This window comes from Mycteria americana, chromosome 1 (genome assembly GCF_035582795.1).
Source record: "Mycteria americana isolate JAX WOST 10 ecotype Jacksonville Zoo and Gardens chromosome 1, USCA_MyAme_1.0, whole genome shotgun sequence".
Lineage (NCBI taxonomy): Eukaryota > Metazoa > Chordata > Aves > Ciconiiformes > Ciconiidae > Mycteria > Mycteria americana.
In genome coordinates, this window is record NC_134365.1 from 145,199,944 (window position 1) to 145,219,708 (window position 19,765).

Consider the following 19,765-nt stretch of genomic DNA (forward strand, 5'->3'; position numbering starts at 1 on the left):
AATACTAAAAACATGAAGAAACCTTGTACCTGCTGAGGCAATAAACACTGTGAAGTCTTAAACACATGATATTGTGGTTTTAGAATTTAGAATTTCTTCCTTTTTGGTAATTCCCATGAAATTAGCAATTTTGGACACCCGAAAGCACTTTAGATCTCACATGTATTTTGAGATCCAAATTTCCATTGTGTACTTAATTTATCCCAACATTCTTTATTGAAAGCAACAAGACAACTGGATCCCACTATCTGTTCAGCTCATCTCAGTGATTCTGCTCTTCCTTTGCTTTATCTGGCCGTATTTTCCAAGACCTGTTTCACATTAAGTGGAGAACTCCTGCCTTTGGAACAGCTACTGGAGGGCTTAAAAGTTCATTCCAGCAAAGAGTGATTCAAAAGCAGATTCCTGCGTGTTAATGGACTCTTTCTTCCTCTTAAGAAAACAGTGGAGCATAGATTTTCTCATCCCACATCAGACCAGTGATACTATATCTTGTCTGTAACAGCAGCCAGCTACCGGTGCATCTGACAAAAACACAGTGGGCACTTGGAGAAGCATGAACCCATTGAGAACTTGCCCTTGGCTCCGGCCACCAAGGAGTTGACTTACATTTTAAAGCTTGAGGATTTTATGCTCTTAATGTTGTGGCCCACAGTTCTGTGGGCTGATTATATATTTTTAAATGATTTTTAATCCATTTGTTCTCAGATTCATTGCAAGCCCCTTACTGCTGTAATACAAGAGGGAATAAATATCTTAGTTACCTCTTCCAGAAGGTTTTGTATGTTTTTCTTCAGTCTCACCTTATGTATCTATGCTAACAGGAAACAGGTCCAATCTCTTTGATATTTCCTTCACCTAAAAAAGTCTAAAGAAATCACTTTAGACTTTTACAGCAGTGTCACATGCCTTAGTATCATTTCACCTCTGTGACTATTACACAAAATGTTGTGACTAGAACTGAGAATGATATTCCAGCTGGGAAAATCTTACTTATTTATCCAGTGGCACTGTAATCTCTTCCCTTTCACAAACTCATTTTATTTCTTACCAGGTTTGTCTGGCATTAGGCAAATGTTATTGTGAGTCAGTTCATTTCCCAGCCTGAACTTTCTCACTGCTTTGAGAGGGTTTTCAGCCATCCGGAATTTTGATTGATTTTGAATGATGTGTGTCACCACTTCATTATTCCATGAGCTTTGCCAGCTCTGAAAATCAAACAAACAAAATGTAAAATCAATTGTAGGATTCTTAAGGCACTCTGCTGCTAATTATCATGCAGCACTTTTCTCCTCAGGACAATAATGTTTAAATTATATCACATTTCTTCACATTTTATATTTTTTCCAAAGACATACCCTTTGGCAAAATGAAGACTGTAACTCCTGCATGTGATTTAAAGGATAAACAAAAAGGAGGAAAAAATCTGCTAGTTCAATAAAATAATTCTGCCAGAGGAAAACCATAGCTAATGTCAGATTAGTGTCAAAGCCTCCCTGTGCTACTCGTGCCTTGCCTTCATTCAGGCTACCCTTCACAGAGGGATGGTGGGCTCTCACCAGCAGCCTACCTCCCACTTTAACTCCTCATTTTTGAACAATGCTTCCTCTCCCTGTCTGTAGGAACTCAGTGACAGACATAGCAATGCATAAATCATGTGGAGTAGGAATCTTTATTTTCTGAGTAATTGCACTGAGAAGCTAAAGTGTAAGCTGAGTGTAGGACATCTCTCATGGCATCCCCTGCCAGCTGCTCCCCTCCATGCAGCATGGAAACTACCCAGGCGCCTCTATTTCCAAAGAAAATAGCCACCTTATGTTCAAACATGAATATTAATCAGTTTTACAGTCTATAATGTGTGTCCTAATAAATGCAACAATGTCATTGCTGTCAACAAATCCACGCAAAAATTATTTACTGTGGATTGCTTATATATCAAAAGTTGTTGCAGGAAGGTTTACCTGTTTAGATTTACCAAGGTGAAAGGCAAACCAACATTAAGGACATAGGGTGTAACAATATCAACCATGGTTGCTGAGTAATACCACCGTATGACAAGCTGCAAGCTTTTCTAATCCTAACCCAGGCTTGGACGAAAACACCAGTCTCTAAAGAAGACAATTGACACTGTGATGTTTAACAGCTATGCAATTAGATATTTATTACTTATAATAGCTCCCAGCTCCCCATTAAGAATGTATATATTTCACTTTATTTATTAATTTTGAGCATATGTTTTTAAGCATGTGTATGTATGTGTCCAGAAAAAATAAACATATCTTACTTGAATCCAAAATTTAAGGTAGAGTTCCGTGGGACATTAGAGCTATCACTATCAAGTGTTGATACTTGAAATCTGGAAAACAGTATTCAACAACTATTAAAACTACATCCAGCATTCAGTAGTGGATTCAGAGACCTAATTTTGTTCACTCACATTCAGAGCAAAATTGGTCTTGATGTCTTATAGGCTTTTATTTTAGTATAATCTATATTTAGAAGCTGGATGGAAAAACAAACTTTTGGTTAACTTTAAATTGTAACATACATTTTAATTTGTTGAAATTAAATTCTATTATGAAATCATTACAGAATAGTTATTTTTGTAGAGATATTTCTTGTTTTGTTGTAAAATAGAAGCTGACTTCATTTTCCATGCTTGAACTCTGAAAATGGCCACATTGGAGACTGCAGTCAAACTGCACATCAACCTAAATCTTAAACAAGCATTCAGTTATGCACTGGCCAACTTGATTTCACCACAAATTGCATTGCCTTCTGACAAACACTGCCAGAGCAAAATTAAAATAACAGAAATGGGGATTATTTTAGCAGTACTGCCTTTACAATAAAAAATTTTACAATCTCAATAGTAGAGATTAATATAGTATAAATTAATGTGTTTGGCTTTATAGTAGAAGGGTCATATCTTGGATCATAATGTTTATTTTGAAGAAAATCCTGCCTTTCAGAAACCAAATATGTAATAACTGTAACTTTCTACCTGACTTTTCTGACCTAGTCATGGTTCCCATCATCCCAGAGCTGATATAATGTCTGCTCTTTATTTTCCAAGAAATACCTAAATGTGTCAAATTTTGTGGTTCTTCTGAGCAAAAGTGAAATGAAAAGGGTTACACTTTATCTCAAAAGTTCTCATGCTGAGATGTAGTAAAGAATACAGTGAACTTATTGTTGTCCAAAGTTTTTAATCCAGGTTAGTTAGCTAAATGAAAAGAAAACCCCATCTCAAAACTGAACCATAGGTTTAATGCAGAGTTCACGGGTAATGTAGTAAAGTTATTTTTTATGGCTTACATCTTCTTTTATGCAGCAGATTGGATTATAGCAAAGATTTTGTCCAGCTTTAACATTCACTGTTATTTTTGTCTTCCAAAACTGAATTCCACAGCTGTCAAGAAAATACTGTGCATTCAGCAAAGATCTGACTTTTAGAGGTAATGGATCCAGTGAAACACGAAATCCAGGTCCACACAGTACCGCACTGTGCTGGTTATGCATTTTAGCAGAGCTGAACTCTCATTCCAAGTCACATCCATCAAAAGTCATTGTATTGGGAGCTTGCCTGGATAAACACACATTTTTTGTTGTTTGAGACCACCAAGTCCCACATGCTGAACGTGAGAATCGGTCTGTTGCCTCCCACCCCAAATCCTTGCCCTGGTGCCTGCATCTCCCCATTTGTGGTATGATGCCTCCACCTCTCTCCTCTTCCTCATGACCTTCCCATCTGCCTGCCAAAACCCACTGCAGCCACGGCAGCCCGTGCGCTCGAGGGCTGTGTCCCTGTGCATTTGGCACAATCCCTAAAATATTTGTCTCATGGGTTAGCATTTAAGTGGCTTAATGTGTCCACAGTTTTTCAGTGCATGTGCAAAACCAAATGTCTTCAGCATTTAAACTGAGATTGCGCCTGTAGTACACTGCTCTTCTAATGTATGTACTACTATTTTTAGCAAGATTGGAATATATGCCATTCGAGTTAATAATAAACATTAGTACTTGTTAAAGGGAATAGAAACATTAGAATTCTGCTGTGTTTTTAACTAATTTTTTGGCTGGCTCTCTGCAATGTAGCGGGTGATGGAAAATCATAGCATGCCAATGGCATGGTAACAATTTCTTCTACAGCAATGGGCTTCTACACGACATCCTGATGTGGAAGCAATGATATTTTGCAACCAAAACATTATCTGAAAAGCAAAAACTGCTGTGTAGGTCTAACTTAGAAGTTAGGAAACTTACTGCTTTCCTAACTTGGTTCCTAGTCTTATGAAATATTCTTTGAAAAAAGGACATAAATGGCAAGAGAGAAACTATGTGCAAGGTTCTGTAAAATAATTTGATATTAACGTAATGTCAACACCTGACAGAGAAATGTGTGAACTTTGTCTAATGAAAATGTAGGCCCAGTTCAAAATCCGTATCTTTAAATATATCCATAGTGATATTGAAATAAACCAAACCCTTAAATTCTCCAGTCCTGACACACTGACACATTTTTATTTTTCTTTCTGTTGTTTTGATTTAAATAACATAAAAATAATAGGCTAAAATTTGCACTGCTTTTACAGAGAAATTGCTGTGTTCAGAAAAAAAAAGTAAAGTATTGTTGTGGAGATGGAAAAGTAAGCAGCAAGACATGCAGCAAGTCAGACATGCAGCAAGTCAAAAGAAGCAATTGAAATTCATAGGAGGAAAACAAGGGCAGGAAATACCTCTATAAATTTAATGCTCATCAAATAACATAAAGAAATGAGGGGGTTGAACAGCTGTATAAAAAAATAATGCAACTGTGAGGACTAGAGAAGATGAACTAAAAGAAGCCAAGAACAACCTGTGTGCAAAGAATACAACGTAATGGCTACTGAAAACCACAGACCAAGCAAACAATTATCTACTTCTACATTGCTCATTTTAATAAATAGGAAAAAATATAAGCTATTGAAATAATCTGTAAAAAGAGATACGTAATAAACTGCATAGAAAATGTAAAAATTTGCAGAGGAAAATATTCAGTCTAGATGTTACTGTCCTGTCAATATACCTATTAAATAAATAAGTATCCACGAGCAGCATGCATTTATAAAGAACATATATCTGAAGATATATCATATAGGCACAATGGCACATAGAGGAAAATCTCTGCAAGTTCTAAGAGCAAGGTAATTCTGGGAACACAAAAAGGCATAATGCTGAATAATTCCCCAAAGTTAAAGCAAAATGAAAAAAACAAAAAAGAAATCTGTAGTTCTGGTATCTGTAGCTGGATGAGCAATTGAGTGTGGTTTTTTAGAAGTATAATTTTGAGCCTATATGTCTGAAATCTGTATAAGGTCAGCATCCAATGTTTGAGTCTTTCATTGGATCAGGCTATTTCACTCAGCTCTCAACAGCTGCCAGAAATCTTTGTATATAAGTTTTGCCTTGATTTTTTTTTTTTGCTTTGTTTTACAGATGTGTAGCTGTTCATTATCATTTCCTCCTGTGACTCCAGTCTGCTGCACTGATACGCCAGTGATGAATGAACTCAAAACAGTAGTGTGTTTTAGTGAATTGTTTAAATCAAATATTATGCACATAAAGAGCTCTTTTTATAACACAAGCTGTTGCACCACCTTGGTGTATGTTCCTATTTCTAAATCGGTCAACAGCACGTATAGCACATTGTAGATTCTGAGAGCTTTTCAGTTTGAGGCATCCAGAAACTCTGAGCCTTAGCTGGCTCAGTGAGGGATCCAGGCTGTGAAATCCACTGGAAAGTGCCAAAATGAAGCATGTGCTGCTGACCTACCTCAAAGGGACAGGCAAGATTGGGAGCATGTCTGCATCATACGGTGGGGATCCCAGGGGCTACTTGACGGATGAGGTACGAGCAGGTGCGGTGAGGACCCTCCAGTAGCCCCTTACACAAGTCCCAGCTCCCTTGCAGAAGTGGTTTCCCTTGCCCGGGGCTGGGAGCCATAGCTGAGGTAATGCACAAAGAAGTCCATCTCTCTTCCTTTTTGGATGCTCGCTAATGACTTCATTTAACTGGATGATTCATAGTGACTTTCTTAAGAGCTTGGTGGAACAAGAAGTTAGGTCAGATATGGGGGTGTATGGAAATACACATAGTGAGCAAACTGCTAAATGGACTGTGCTAACAGCTCTCTTGTTCCCTCTCCCGAGTAGTCTGACCACTTGTAAGCCCGATCCCTTGTAAGGTACCGGTGCTCCCTACACCTACCAGGAAATGAGTGAAGGGTTAGGTCTAACCCCATCAGCTACAAGGACTGTTACGTATGTTCGCTACCTGCCTGGAGAAGAAAATCCAGCCACTTTTCAGAGATGCTTGCCGAGCACGTGCAGTTAAACTGTTTTATGCAGCAGCTCTGGCAAGACTGGCCCATGCAAATGGAACTGCAAGCGTGCAGTCAGTTCAGCATATTTGGACAGGACAAGAATTGTAGGAAACGTACAGATCGCCTGCAAGGCGTTGAGCAGCACATCCAAAGTGTCCTGCATCTGACTTGCTCCACACACATAGTTAATGTGCAGGTGCGCAGGGGAGCAAGGCTGTGCCTGGGTACCACCACCCTGGCTGCTCAGCAGGGGTCTTTGCCAAGTCTCAAACAAGCCTTTTGCCATACTCACAGCCAGAGGAGCATGGGCCTGAGCAAAATGGAGAGAAGAAATTCTTAGGAAAACTGGGTGCTCCATTTGGTTTGCTAAATCTTACAAGGGAGGTAAATGATTAACTCTCTGACCAGATTTTGCTTGTCTCCTCGTTTTACTTTTATGTGTTTATACACTTACACTCATATCAATGCATATATGGCCAACCTCGACTCCCACACAACACTCCTTGTGTCACCTCAGCACTTCTGTCCTCCCCACCTCTCTATTACTCAGAGTAAATGCTGTGTAGATGCTTAATATGCTTTGTATATGTGCTCTTTACAGACTGCAGGCAGAGGCAGTGCTGCAGAAGAAAGGCAGGCTTAGCTGCAGCTAAACAAACATGTCTGTTTCAACAGAGCCCTGAAAAGCACACAAGCTGCAGACTGCAATGGGAGCAGCTGTTGTAAGACAAGGATTACAACTTGGGGGGGGGGGGCTGTCAAGAATTTAGGGGTGAGCAGTTGGACTCAAATTAAAACAGATTCGTAATCTATGGGAGAAGGGGGTTTCTGAACCTTGCAAGTGGCAGGAAAGAGGAAGGGAGGAAGGTGTTGAATTGGGAAAGTAAGTGTAGTGTCAGCGATGAAAACGATGACAAGTCAAAGGAGAGCTTTTCGTATCAAAGAGCTGCAGTCCGTGGGACTGAAGTACTTGACATGAGAAAATGGTAGGGAATGGGGCAAAAAACGTCTGAATTGGAGGTTGGAAAGACGTGTTGGGGTGGAACAGGAAAGGGGCACAGTGGAGTGTGGGAAGGAACAGAGTCAAAAGCTGAATGAGATCATAAAAAAGTGAAATTCAGTTTCCCTCCTTGCTGAAGTTTATTGTCTTTTACTGAAAAATCAAATGCTTTGAAAATCAAGAGGTTTCCTGTTTTTAGACTGAGAACTAAAAAACTCCAGAGCATCTTTATTAGCAGTGCTGTATCTGTGTCTTGGCTGTTTTATTATATTCTGAGACCCCGGCTTGACTGTATCATCCCATGATGTGCAACAGTGGCTCACCAGAAGGCTCATGAACCCATTAGGCTTGAAATGAGAGGGAAAGTGGGGTTCTTGAATAACTTTCCATTTGGAGAACTGAAGGCAAGCACCGTAGTGAGTTTTAACAGGTGCTTGATACCTTTGTGTTTGGAAATGTGAGCTTCCAGCATTTTCATTGCAATGGACACAATGAGTGTTTTCCTGGACTCAGTAAGTACTTTTGGACTTAGATGCTAATGATCCATGAGAGCACCGTGCATCAAGCTGAAATGCTGTCAGGCACACAGAAAGGCTAAAGGGCATGAGAAACTAGAAATACAAGTCAGCTGACCTGATGGGTTATATCTAAATAGAATAAAAATTTAGTCTTTAAAAACATTTTGGGTCTTGCACTTTTGTAGGAAATTAATGAGATTTTTAAGGAAAAATTGATATTTCTACATGTGCTTACATTGCCTTCTGAGTCCGAAGACACACAAAAAGGAAAGACTCCTCCCATCTCATCTAGTTCTCCTCACCTTTGGATGAGTGTTATTTTTCATTTCAGGAAAAGGAAGTAAGAATGAGGATGTTACACTGAAAACAGCAGATACCAGGTAAATGTAAACTTTATTCTGGAATTTGCCAACAGCGACATGCTTCACCACTTGACTGATTGATGTGACTCCATGTAGCTGAGCTTTGTAAAGACTCCTTTATGGCCCACAGATGTGATTTGGTGTTGACATCACTGAAACAAATCAAATTCCAAGGCAAGGCTGTGAAGGCCAGCACAAAATCTAAATCAACTATATCTTAGACAGAAATGCACCACTGAAATAGATTGCTTAAGTTGTTTAAGTTTAGCCTCAGCTAAATCACCACAATATCCCTCGCAAGAAAACCAGCCTAGGTTATCTTGCAAGGTACAATGAGGTGCAAAATTACATCTACTCAGGAAATTAAGAAAGTTTCCTTGGAAAAGGCAACCTTTCTGAACAAGTGGTATTGGTTAAGCTCAATATCCTCGAGAATGGTGGAGTATAGGCTCAAAATTTACAACAGTAATACATTGTTAAGGAAAATTTACAACTTTTAAACATTTTCTGGGCTTCGTGTTGGAAACACAAGTGATTTTCTTAGCTATCAGTTGTAGCAAACAAAGAGATGAAAGTTAGATTTTTGTTGCTCCCTTAATCTATGAGTGTTTATCTACAAGTGTCCAACACTTGCAAGAATGCATTACTGGTAGTGATAGGTTCAAATCTCAAGTGCAGGCTCTGCTAATAGGACTGTCTCTATACAGAAAAAAGGGTCTGTAGAAATACCTCAGATCTGACTCTGCAAAAGATGGGCACATTTCAGTTAATAGACTCTAGTCTGGCCAAAAACACTATCCCAAATCTTAAATGCTTCCAGTTCTTCTAAGTGACTTTTTTCTGGCATGTATCCAAAAGATTTTTTTAAACACCTGTGTCTTAGCACATATAACTGACAACATACAGTTAAGTTTGTGTTGCGCAATTTGTCAATTCACTTACCATGTGATAAAACATGCCAAACAGAGATCCGAAGGGATTCATTATTTCAAAACTCCCATCAAAGGAAATAGGAAAATGTTAGTCTTATAGGTAAGGAGGAACTTCAGTGTGAATTGTGAATGATGAAATCTAGATACTGGCATTGTGTTGTGTTAGCACAGCCAAATAAGTGAGCTTAAGAAATAAAAAAAGTAAGTGGAATAGTATTTTCCAATATTTCTCTCCTTTTGCAGTTCAGTTCTTTCAAATTTATATTAGCTTATCCTTTCAAAACCATTCCTAACCACGACATAGGTATTTTTGTCTCCAGATAAAATTCATTTTTTCTGAGTGGCATTTCAACAGCGCTTCAGCAGATGTTTTTAGTTTTAAATGGAGCCTGCAGACTCAAAACTGATTTGCTGAATTTTTTTTTCACCATAGAAGGGAAGTTAATGAGTGTCTACTACAGCACTCTTTTTACCTTCAGTCAGCTTACTGTTTTACAGTGTTTGTAGCCCCCATGTAACAGTAGTCTCATATTTTAAAAATCTTAAAATTTAGTAACAATTCACTTTGACGTATCATATGAAAATTATTGCTTGTCTTTTTTTTTCCTGTAACATGATGAACCTTTTATGTATCATTTCATCTGAACGACTGACAAAAAAATTTGGGATAAAATTTATTTAAACTTGCTTTTACTTTAAAATAACTGAAAGAGAGCTGTGCCATGATAAGCCACTGGAAGTGACATTATTTGCTGCATCAGTAATGAGACCCAATAATTGGACTATTGTGTCTACAAATGACCTTATAAAATATTCCTGAAAAAGACTTTAGTCCTTCTAATACAGTTACACCAGCAATTAATTCTTCATTTAATATTTTTTGTGTGCTTGAAGTGAAGCATTGCAAAACTGCTTGGAATTAACAATAATAATTAGTGGTTCTTATTCTGATATCTTGCTAGCCCTTTATCTATACCACAACTTCCAAACCACTCTGTTAAGTAATAAAATAGCATGCTGAGTCCACACATCTGCTGATTTATAGGCATACATTTGCTTTTGTGTATAGTTGTAGCACCACTGGATTGCTCTTGTGTGTAAAGCATATAATGAGCAATGTGTGGCATTTCCAGCTTCCCTGAACTGGAATACTGATCTCCAAATTTCAGGGGCTCGATTTTGGACCAGAATGAGAATCTTTCCTACATTCAGAGCCCTGGTTGTGGGGAAAAAACCAAAACAATTTTCATCTGACTTTTAGCTACAGATACGATGATTTAGTTTGGCCCTTCTCTGGCCAAAGGGTGGAGACTGCTGCCCTCTGATGCCTCACTGCTATGTGTGATAGGGATGATAATCTGTCACATTTCTAGCGAATAGATAGACTCCTCATTGCTCTGTGCCTTGTAGATTTACCTACAGCAGATAATAAAATTCAGATGTGTTTACAAAGCATTAGCCTAATTGGAAAAAAAAGATCTGCTGGCGATGACCACCCACGGTATGAGGCAATGGAGACACAGGCTTCTGTCAGGATTAGCGCAACACTTTGGCCAGAGTATCAGGGACTGAGGGGAAGGTCTAAGGAACTAAGCAGTAGTTTTCCAGTATAGGTCATTCTTGAAGAACAGAAAAGCAGTAGTTGATACTCTAGTTAATACTAATGCTACACCCAGGCAGTAGACAAAACAAATTCTGCTATTGCATTTAGCAGCCTGCGGCACTTGCTCTCTTCTCCCCCTGTACGGGTATAAGATTAATTGACAAGATCAGCACTGAAGAATTGGGTCTGGATATGCCCAATCTGTAGCAAATAAGGCTGTAAATCTGATGTTTGAAAAAAGCAGGAGCATGGAATAAAAGCTTTTAAAAATACATGCTACAAATAAAAACAACAAAACCAACAAAGTAATTGTTTTTAGATAGCTGCAATACTTGAAAAATGTTTGGTCAAATGTATTTGGGCATGCAGGTTACATAAGGAACTACCCTACATCTATGTTCTTAAGGCTCAGAGATTTTTTTTTAAGGAGGTTTCTCCAGTTTCCATAATTCAAACACAGATTGTGACTCCATACTTAAAGCTTGGGCCTGTATTCTGATACCTTTACTCAAGTTGGATCCTGTCTTACTCTTCAGTTAACTTTCAGTAATTTCAGTGGGACTGTTCATAAGGTAAACGTGACTGGATCTGGACCTCTAAAATGAAGACATACCTTCCATATGGGTAGGTAGGTCTTGCTGTTCTGTGAGAACGTCGGTGTCTTTTAAGGAAGTATCAAGTACAAGTTGCGGCTCTTCATCAGGTTGCACAGGTTTTCAAGCAGGGATATCTTAAAACCTCTTATGTATTATTAAGGAAAGATCTGCTCTTTTTTCTTGTGAGTTGGCCAAACCTCAGCAGCACTTCTGCGAGCTCCAGATGCTGTTATGCCCAAAATTTCAGTGCACTGGATTCCCGTAACAAGAACCAGCTCAGACATGAGTAACACACTCCCCAGCAGCTTTCTAGTCCATAAGCTTAAAGAAACAACTGCCTCACCTAGCAGCACCACGTACTTTGGTCCAAATATTACTTTAAGAAAAATATATAAAGGAGCATGGTAATTTTTGGCAAGCTTTTTGAGACTTATTACTCCTGTCAATTGCAGACTGTGGGAGTTTTCAAAGTAAAAATTAGGCAGCTCAAGAGATGCACGGCAAAACTCCTAATGATGTTCTGCAGTCCTCTACCATTTTAAGAAAGGAATCTTTTTTCTGCCTCTCAAAGTTGGAATTAAAACAGATTTAATTAATTCATACACTGGGAAATATATTTGAACTTTAGTTCATTTAATTTCAGAAGAAAGGACTAAACCAGTAAAAAATGTGATCACTTAATAACAGAAATGAGTGGGCCAGATCCTTTATTCTGATACATTTTAGAGTATGCACCTGATGCATCTGTGTTAAGCCAGTCCAGGTTTGTGTCCTTGTCTTCACTGCAATCTGGCATAACACAGAGCACCTCACAGGAAAATCTCACAGGACCGAAGGGAACCGTCCCTGCACCGAGTGCCAGCAGCATTACAGATTTATAAAGATGAGCTTTAAGCCACCTGAGCATGTAACTTAAGACAGCAGCTTGTGGCTTAACTGCACTGCGGGACCTTGCCAGAAACCCATAGGCTTGAAGACTGCACAGTATTTCTGCGGCCATAAATACAGTTGTAGCAGCCGCATTAATACCACCAACCGCAGTACTGACACCTGTCATTACACTGCAGTTTTATTCAGGCATGGATGAGGGTTGTTCATGGGCTGATCACTTGCTATTTTGTTTTACCCTTTTTTTAACTTTCTCAAAGTTTATTGCTGGGAGCTGAGTTTTCTTTGTCGTGTGACTCACGTTATAAATATCCCCTAAAAATGGTATCACTGGCAACATGCCTGATTGGGAAGACCATGAATTGTGTAAAAGGAGAATTTACTAATGTTGTAATCTCTGACCTTTCATTCTCTGCTTGAGAAAGAATCCCATTAAGTTGTTCCTATCAAATCTAAACAGTGCAGCGGGTTTTCCCATTTGATTTTCATTGGAGAGTTGTGATTACAGACAAAAGATAAGTGCTTTAAAATGTTTAATATAAAATATATGAGTTTTATTTGTTTGTTTTAAAAAAAGAGAAGAGGCAAGATTTTTATAGACCAAGTGTTGACTAAGTCTTGGTATTAAACATCAGGTGAGCTTCTTAAACACAGTTAAATTCCTAAATCTGCAAAGCTGATGCAATACAGGGGTATGTAGGGGAAGGCGACAGTTACATTCACTGTTGTTTTACTGTGAAGGGTGGGATCAAAATTCCATAGTTAATAACTGTAAATTTCAGTGGTTCTTTGACTTGGAAGTCATAAGCCAAACAAATTTTTGTAATGATTTATAAGGGAAACCCTCAGGAGAGATGTATGGGATTCCTGGCTTTTACATCTGAGAGTTGAGAATAAGGTGTTCTCTAACACGCTACTTTTATCTCCAAATAACTGCACAAACTGGAAATATATATATGTTGAAGGAAACAAGATAACTGAATTATTTGTTTAAAACAAAAAAAAAGAAAAAAGAAACACAGTAAGATTTGTTCATGAGGTCCAGTTTTATCCCTATTTAAGGTCCTCATACTGCACACTACTGGATGAATTCACATACTTGTTCAGGCTGCCATGGGGCTTACTGACTCATGCCTTAACTTACACAGGCTGCATGCTCGGATCTGGCTGTTACCTCTCATATTAATATATATTACAGTCTGCATATACCCCAGCAATTTAACGAATTTGATAGAAGGGACAGATATTTTTGGGGGGCAGGAGACAGTAGATTTTGATTTGTCATGATGTAACTCTGGAAAAGAAAGAAATAAATCTACAAAGATTCAATGTACTCCACCATCTTCAGGAGTTTTCTAAGTAGTTCATGGTTTAGTACTTCACTGAGGAGGGAAGATGTGCAAAAGCCTGTGGATCCATCGCTTAACGGAGGAAACATTTTTGTATGTCCATAAGAGACCTTGAAGGGCACAGCAGCCCCTGTGTCTTTCACAGCTTCAGACTCACTATTTAGGAAGATTATGCCAACGGGGAACATGCTCAGGACCCTCCGTAGCTGGCATGAGTTTTATGGCCTGCCTTCACCTCTCCCTGACCTGGCCACTCCAAGGTACTTTATCCTTTACACCAGTCTCACATCTGAGCTTGTTACTTTCCCTTTTGCTACTTTGCTAGGAGTGGAGACGACACTTTTAGAGTCATTCAGGTCTTTAAAGCTGTGGTTCTGTCCCTAGTGAGGCTTTCAAAAATGTGTGAGTAAGCTTGGTACCTTGATTTCAAATCTGAGTGTTTCAGTGAGCTGCTGAAAATCAGTGACTATTTGCCTCTGTTTAGCTGCTAAATACTCATGAAAATCTGCTTCTACGTGTGTATTTGCAGCTGCATGCTTATGTCGCTTGTAAGTGACACCCAACTTCAAACCATCCTCCACTGTGCAACCAATATCTATATGCTACATAAGTATGGCAATGATGCAAAAATGCTAGAAGTGATAAGGAATTCTCCATTGAAACTTTGCAGCCTTGGATTTCTTCAGGGATTGCTCCAAAAGTCTCCTAGTTTAAACCATGGCTACCAGGACTTTTAGGCAGCCGGGTTCCTGGCTCTGTGGAACCCCTCTGGCTGCCTCTGATCCCACAGGGCTGTCCCACACAGTGCCCTGCCACTAGGAGACTACTTCAGTAATGAAACAGCTGCCTACTTGCTAGTTTTTTAGTGTAAAAAGAAAGGAACCAGAACAGTTTTCCAAACCTTTTTTTAAAATTTAAATTCCTTGCAAAATTGCACAATTTTGATTTTTGGTTTGTACGTCAAACTTTCAGCAACACAGAATTTTAGGCTCTAATCAGCTGTAAATGGAATACTTTGAGGGGAATATTTCAATATTTAGTATTGAAAGTCACTTGAGTAATTACCCAACCTGCAGCAAAAATACTAATAAAAAGGATGCATTTTGTAGTCCACTCTTCCTATAGCCAGAAGATTCTCAACTATTTCTTATATTCTTATTTTGCCTTGTGCTGGTTTTGGCTGGGATAGAGTTTTCTCCGTAGTAGCTAGTATGGGGCTATGTTTTGGATTTGTGCTGGAAACAGTGTTGACAATACAGGGATGTTTTCGTTACTGCTGAGCAGTGCTTACAGAGTCAAGGCCTTTTCTGCCTCTCACTCCACCCCACCAGCGAGGAGGCTGGGGGTGCACAAGAAGTTGGGAGGGGACACAGCTGGGACAGCTGACCCCAACTGACCAAAGGGCTATTCCATACCATATGATGTCATGCTCAGTATATAAAGCTGGGGGAAGAAGAAGGAAGCGGGGGACTTTTGGAGTGATGGCGTTTGTCTTCCCAAGTCACCATTACACGTGATGGAGCCCTGCTTTCCTGGAGATGGCTGAACACCTGCCTGCCCATGGGAAGTAGTGAATGAATTCCTTGCTTTGCTTTGCTTGTGTGTGCGGCTTTTGCTTTACCTATTAAACTGTCTTTATCTCAACCCATGAGTTTTCTCACTTTTACCCTTTGGATTCTCTCCCCCATCCCACTGGGAGGGAGTGAGCAAGTGGCTGGGTGGGGCTTAGTTGCAGGCTGGGGTTAAACCATGACATGCCTGGGTCTTTGACCATTACATTTTCTCCAGCTAAAAAAGTTTGGTCTGTTTTTTCAGCAGTAATAAATGCTTGAGTCTTCCATACCTTTCACTCTTCAGTGCCAATCGTCAGAAAGACAACATCTCTTGAATTTGAATCCTGAGAAACCATAAAGTCAGATCAAAGTCTGTGCGTGGAATAGGCATATTTTATCTCTGGTGAATAGCTATGTTGAAATGACATTTCCATCTTCGAGATTTATATGCTCATAAAGTCAAGTGCAGTACTGTAGATCTTTACTTAATTGCTTTTGCAACTTGCTTTACTATGGGTCTTAAATCAGCCCAAAGACTGCCTCATCTTTTCAATAAAGAGGTTACAGTGTTGTTTCCAGGCAAAGCTGTTCTGGAAATCTGCACCTTTCTTCTTTATTTGTTTTACTGTCACTCAGAGAATGAAAATGTATATAAACAAGTCATCCATGAAATTCCATGCATTGGTGTCATAACTCTGAGGCCTTTGAATCTTTGTATTTGAACAGTTCACAGCTCAGACATCTGACTTGATTGAGCACAGATGTCTATGATATCACCAAGTCCTTTGGATGACAGGGTATATTATTGCAGTATTAACATTGAATATGTTTCTGTTTAATATGTGCTCCTGAGACCAAATTCCCTGTGTCATCTGGGATGCCTTCTGCAGATAAGAACAAGTTAATAGAGTTCTGCTAGCAGCTGAAGTCAGACTCAGCCCCAAAACCAACATGTGAAATTAATATAATTAGATAGTTTGTTGTGGATGCTAATAGTTTACATGATTTCAAAAACAGATCAAACAAATTCATGGAAGAAGAACCTATTCAGGGCTATTAACTATAAAGCTCAGGAAATCCTGATGGAGCTGAAAAAGTATGCTGCTATTCATTCCCTGTACATACACTTTTTCCTATACAGATGTTATTATCACTTACTTAAACAGGAAAAATTACGTTATCTTTAGTCTGATTCATTACAGCTCTTTATATGTTCTTATCTAAATTTTGAAGAAAGCAATAGCAATGCGTAGAAAATTGTCAGTACTGACTCACGTCAGTAAATGAATGGAACTTCCAGTCTGATGAAAACCACACAAGGAATCTTAGGAGAGTGTAATACTCAATAGCACAAGCTTTTGACACACCAGTACTAATACTAAGATTAATATTAAAAGTCCTGTGGATTTCAGTGAAGACTCAAGTCAGGACAGTGCTGATCAACAATGCTAATGAAAAAAAAAAATATCCCAAAATGTCACTACTAGAGAGATAATGTAAGCCCATTGCAGCATACAATTTTCAAATTCCAAAGAAATTGTGTTTCTTGCATCAGGTAAGCCCTTTAGTTCTTCATCATCATTTTTGGTATATGAAAATACTCCACTGACAGCATTCATAGCTGTCATACCCAATGTTTAATCCATTGAAATTCCATTCCGTCTGGCTCCCAAGGTGTTTGGAAGTTACTTGCTCACTGCTGTGAAACTTCAAATGTCACTATAAAAATAAGAGTTCACTCTCTCTTGTTTAAAGTTCTGTCACAGCTCCTCATATATCGGCACTTCCTGAATTAACAACAAAAACAGATCCAGAGTTTCCTGTTAAAGTAACTAGGGAAGCACCCCTGAATTCTTCTCCTTCCCTCTCCCTCTGCCACTATTACCTGAATAGATGTGGACTTTCTTTTGGGGCAGGCATATTCCTTACCACATCCTGTGAGTACAGTTTATATTAAATTCCTTCCTTCTCTCTCTAATATCCATTCTAGCTTTATGCCATGGTCTCCTTACAGAAAGTAAGTGACTGTTGATTAAAGCAGTACAATTAATTGTTTATAACCCTTGTACAATCCAATAAATGCTGATGTGGTCATATGTTGTTTTAAAATACACCTTAACAAATGTATTTAAATCAAAGCACAGTTAAAGTTAATTTAAAAGATAACAAGTTAGGAATATATATTAATGTACAAAACCAACCATCATTAGGTTGCTGTTCTGCAGAATCCATAGAGTTTTCAAAGGTAATTAGTGTCCAGAAGTTTAATAATCCAGCTGCAATTTATTTATGTTAACCAACCTCTCAGGCTTTTAAATTCAAAATTCTTTGAAATCAGATCTTAAACGTCTCCTGAAACTCCTGCTAAATAGTTACAGTTCCTTAAAGTGATGCAATTACGTATCTCAGTGTTCAGAAAAAGTAACAGTTCATTTCTCCTTCTCCTGACTGAAGAAGAGGCTGGAAATACAAATTTTAGTGCTCAAAAATTAGAAGGGCAGGAAAAAGAGCCCAGAATATCTTATCTTTAGAACTGATGATATTTAAAGGAATCCCATTATTTTGGGAGCTTGACTCATATTCATGAACAGTTGGGATGAAGAAAATCACAGGTCTTTCTGGGGTTTGTATATTAATATTATACCTATAAAATGAAGGTGCAATTTTAGTGTACACCATCATAATATACCTTGTTCAGGCAGGTAATAGCTATGAAGGTGTAAATGTTTTAGCTCAAACTAGGGAGTAGAATATGCATTTGTAGAGTTTGAAACCTGATTGCTACTACGTGCCAAAGATACGTTGGTCATTACTACTGCTCCCCATTGACTACATTTATACAAGGATGCCAGTACGTGCTGTCATCATATCTGTGTTTTGTTGTAGAGAAGAATACTATCGCATGCGTATTAATTAAGTGCTTCTACTTCTTGTCCAGCCTAGACAAGGGAGCAAAGGACTCTTAACGTATGCATGCAAACACCCAAGGGGGGGGCTTTTTCTAAAACTTAAAAATAACATGTATATGAAAGTGAAATTTCATCCTGATTTTTACTGTAAACCAGCTTTGAATTTTAATTCTAAACAAAAACAATGTAAAGATGATATTTACAAAATCATTCAACAGTGCTAAGGAAAATATAAGACAGTACAATGCAACCACATTTTGCTTCACAGAAGCCTAGAGAGATTTCAGTAGTATATACATATGAATGTATATGCAGAATATCAAAACAGAACTTGGTTCTTTCATTTCTTTTAAAGTCTTAGCACCAATCTATTCATAACCCTCAAAATGAAATAAATTACTGTATTGGGTTTGCATGGCAAGGTTTTGGTAGTGGGGGGGCTACAGGGGTGGCTTCTGTGAGAAGCTGCTAGAAGCTTCCCCTATGTCCAACAGAGCCAGTGCCAGCCGGCTCCAAGACAGACCCGCTGCTGGCCAAGGCCGAGCCCCTCAGCGATGGTGGTAGCGCCTCTGTGGTAACGTATTTAAGAGGGGAAAAAAACCTGCGCAACTGCAGCTGGAGAGAGGAGTGAGAGTATGTGAGAGAAACAGCCCTGCAGACACCGAGGTCAGTGAAGAAGGAGGGGAGGAGGTGCTCCAGGCACCGGAGCAGAGATTCCCCTGCAGCCCCTGGTGAAGCCCATGGTGAGGCAGGTTGTTCCGCCGCAGCCCATGGAGGTCCACAGTGGAGCAGGTATCCAGCTGCAGCCCATGGAGGACCCCACGCCAGAGCAGGTGGATGCCCGAAGGAGGCTGTGACCCCGTGGGAAGCCCGCACTGGAGCAGGCTCTTGGGAGGACCTGTGAACCTGTGGAGAGAAGAGCCCACGCTGGAGCAGGTTTGCTGGCAGGACTTGTGACCCCATGGGGGACCCATGCTGGAGCAGTCTGTTCCTGAAGGACTGCACCCTGTGGAAGGGACCCATGCTGGAGCAGTTCGTGAAGAACTGTAGCCTGTGGGAAGGACCCCACGCTGGAGCAGAGGAAGAGTGTGAGGAGTCCTCCCCCTGAGGAGGAAGGAGCGGCAGAGACAACGTGTGATGAACTGACCGCAACCCCCATTCCCCGTTCCCCTGCGCTGCTGAGGGGGAGGAGGTAGAGAACCTGGGAGTAAAGTTGAGCCCAGGAAGAAGGGAGGGGTGGGGGAAAGGTGTTTTAAGATTTAGTTTAGGTTTTATTTCTCAGTATCCTACTCTGATTTGATTGGTAATAAATTAAATTAATTTCCCCAAGTCAAGTCTGTTTTGTCTGTGACGGTAACTGGTGAGTGATCTCCCTGTCCTATCTCAACCCACGAGCCTTTCATTATATTTTCTCTCCCCTGTCCAGCCGAGGAGGGGAGTGATAGAGTGGCTTGGTGGGCACCTGGCATCCAGCCAGGGTCAACCCACCACAATTACATTCTTCATTGGTCCTTTTTCTTGAGATAAACACAAACAGATGGACACATGTAAGTCAGGAAAAGAGACATTAAGAAGAGGCAAGTTACATCTGTGCATTTATGGTGGGCTTCAACTAACTTTAGCCTTTTTACCTACCTTCCAAACTGAGCTCCAGGAGTCAGAGATCTCTTCTCTCTGAGGATTTGCGTCC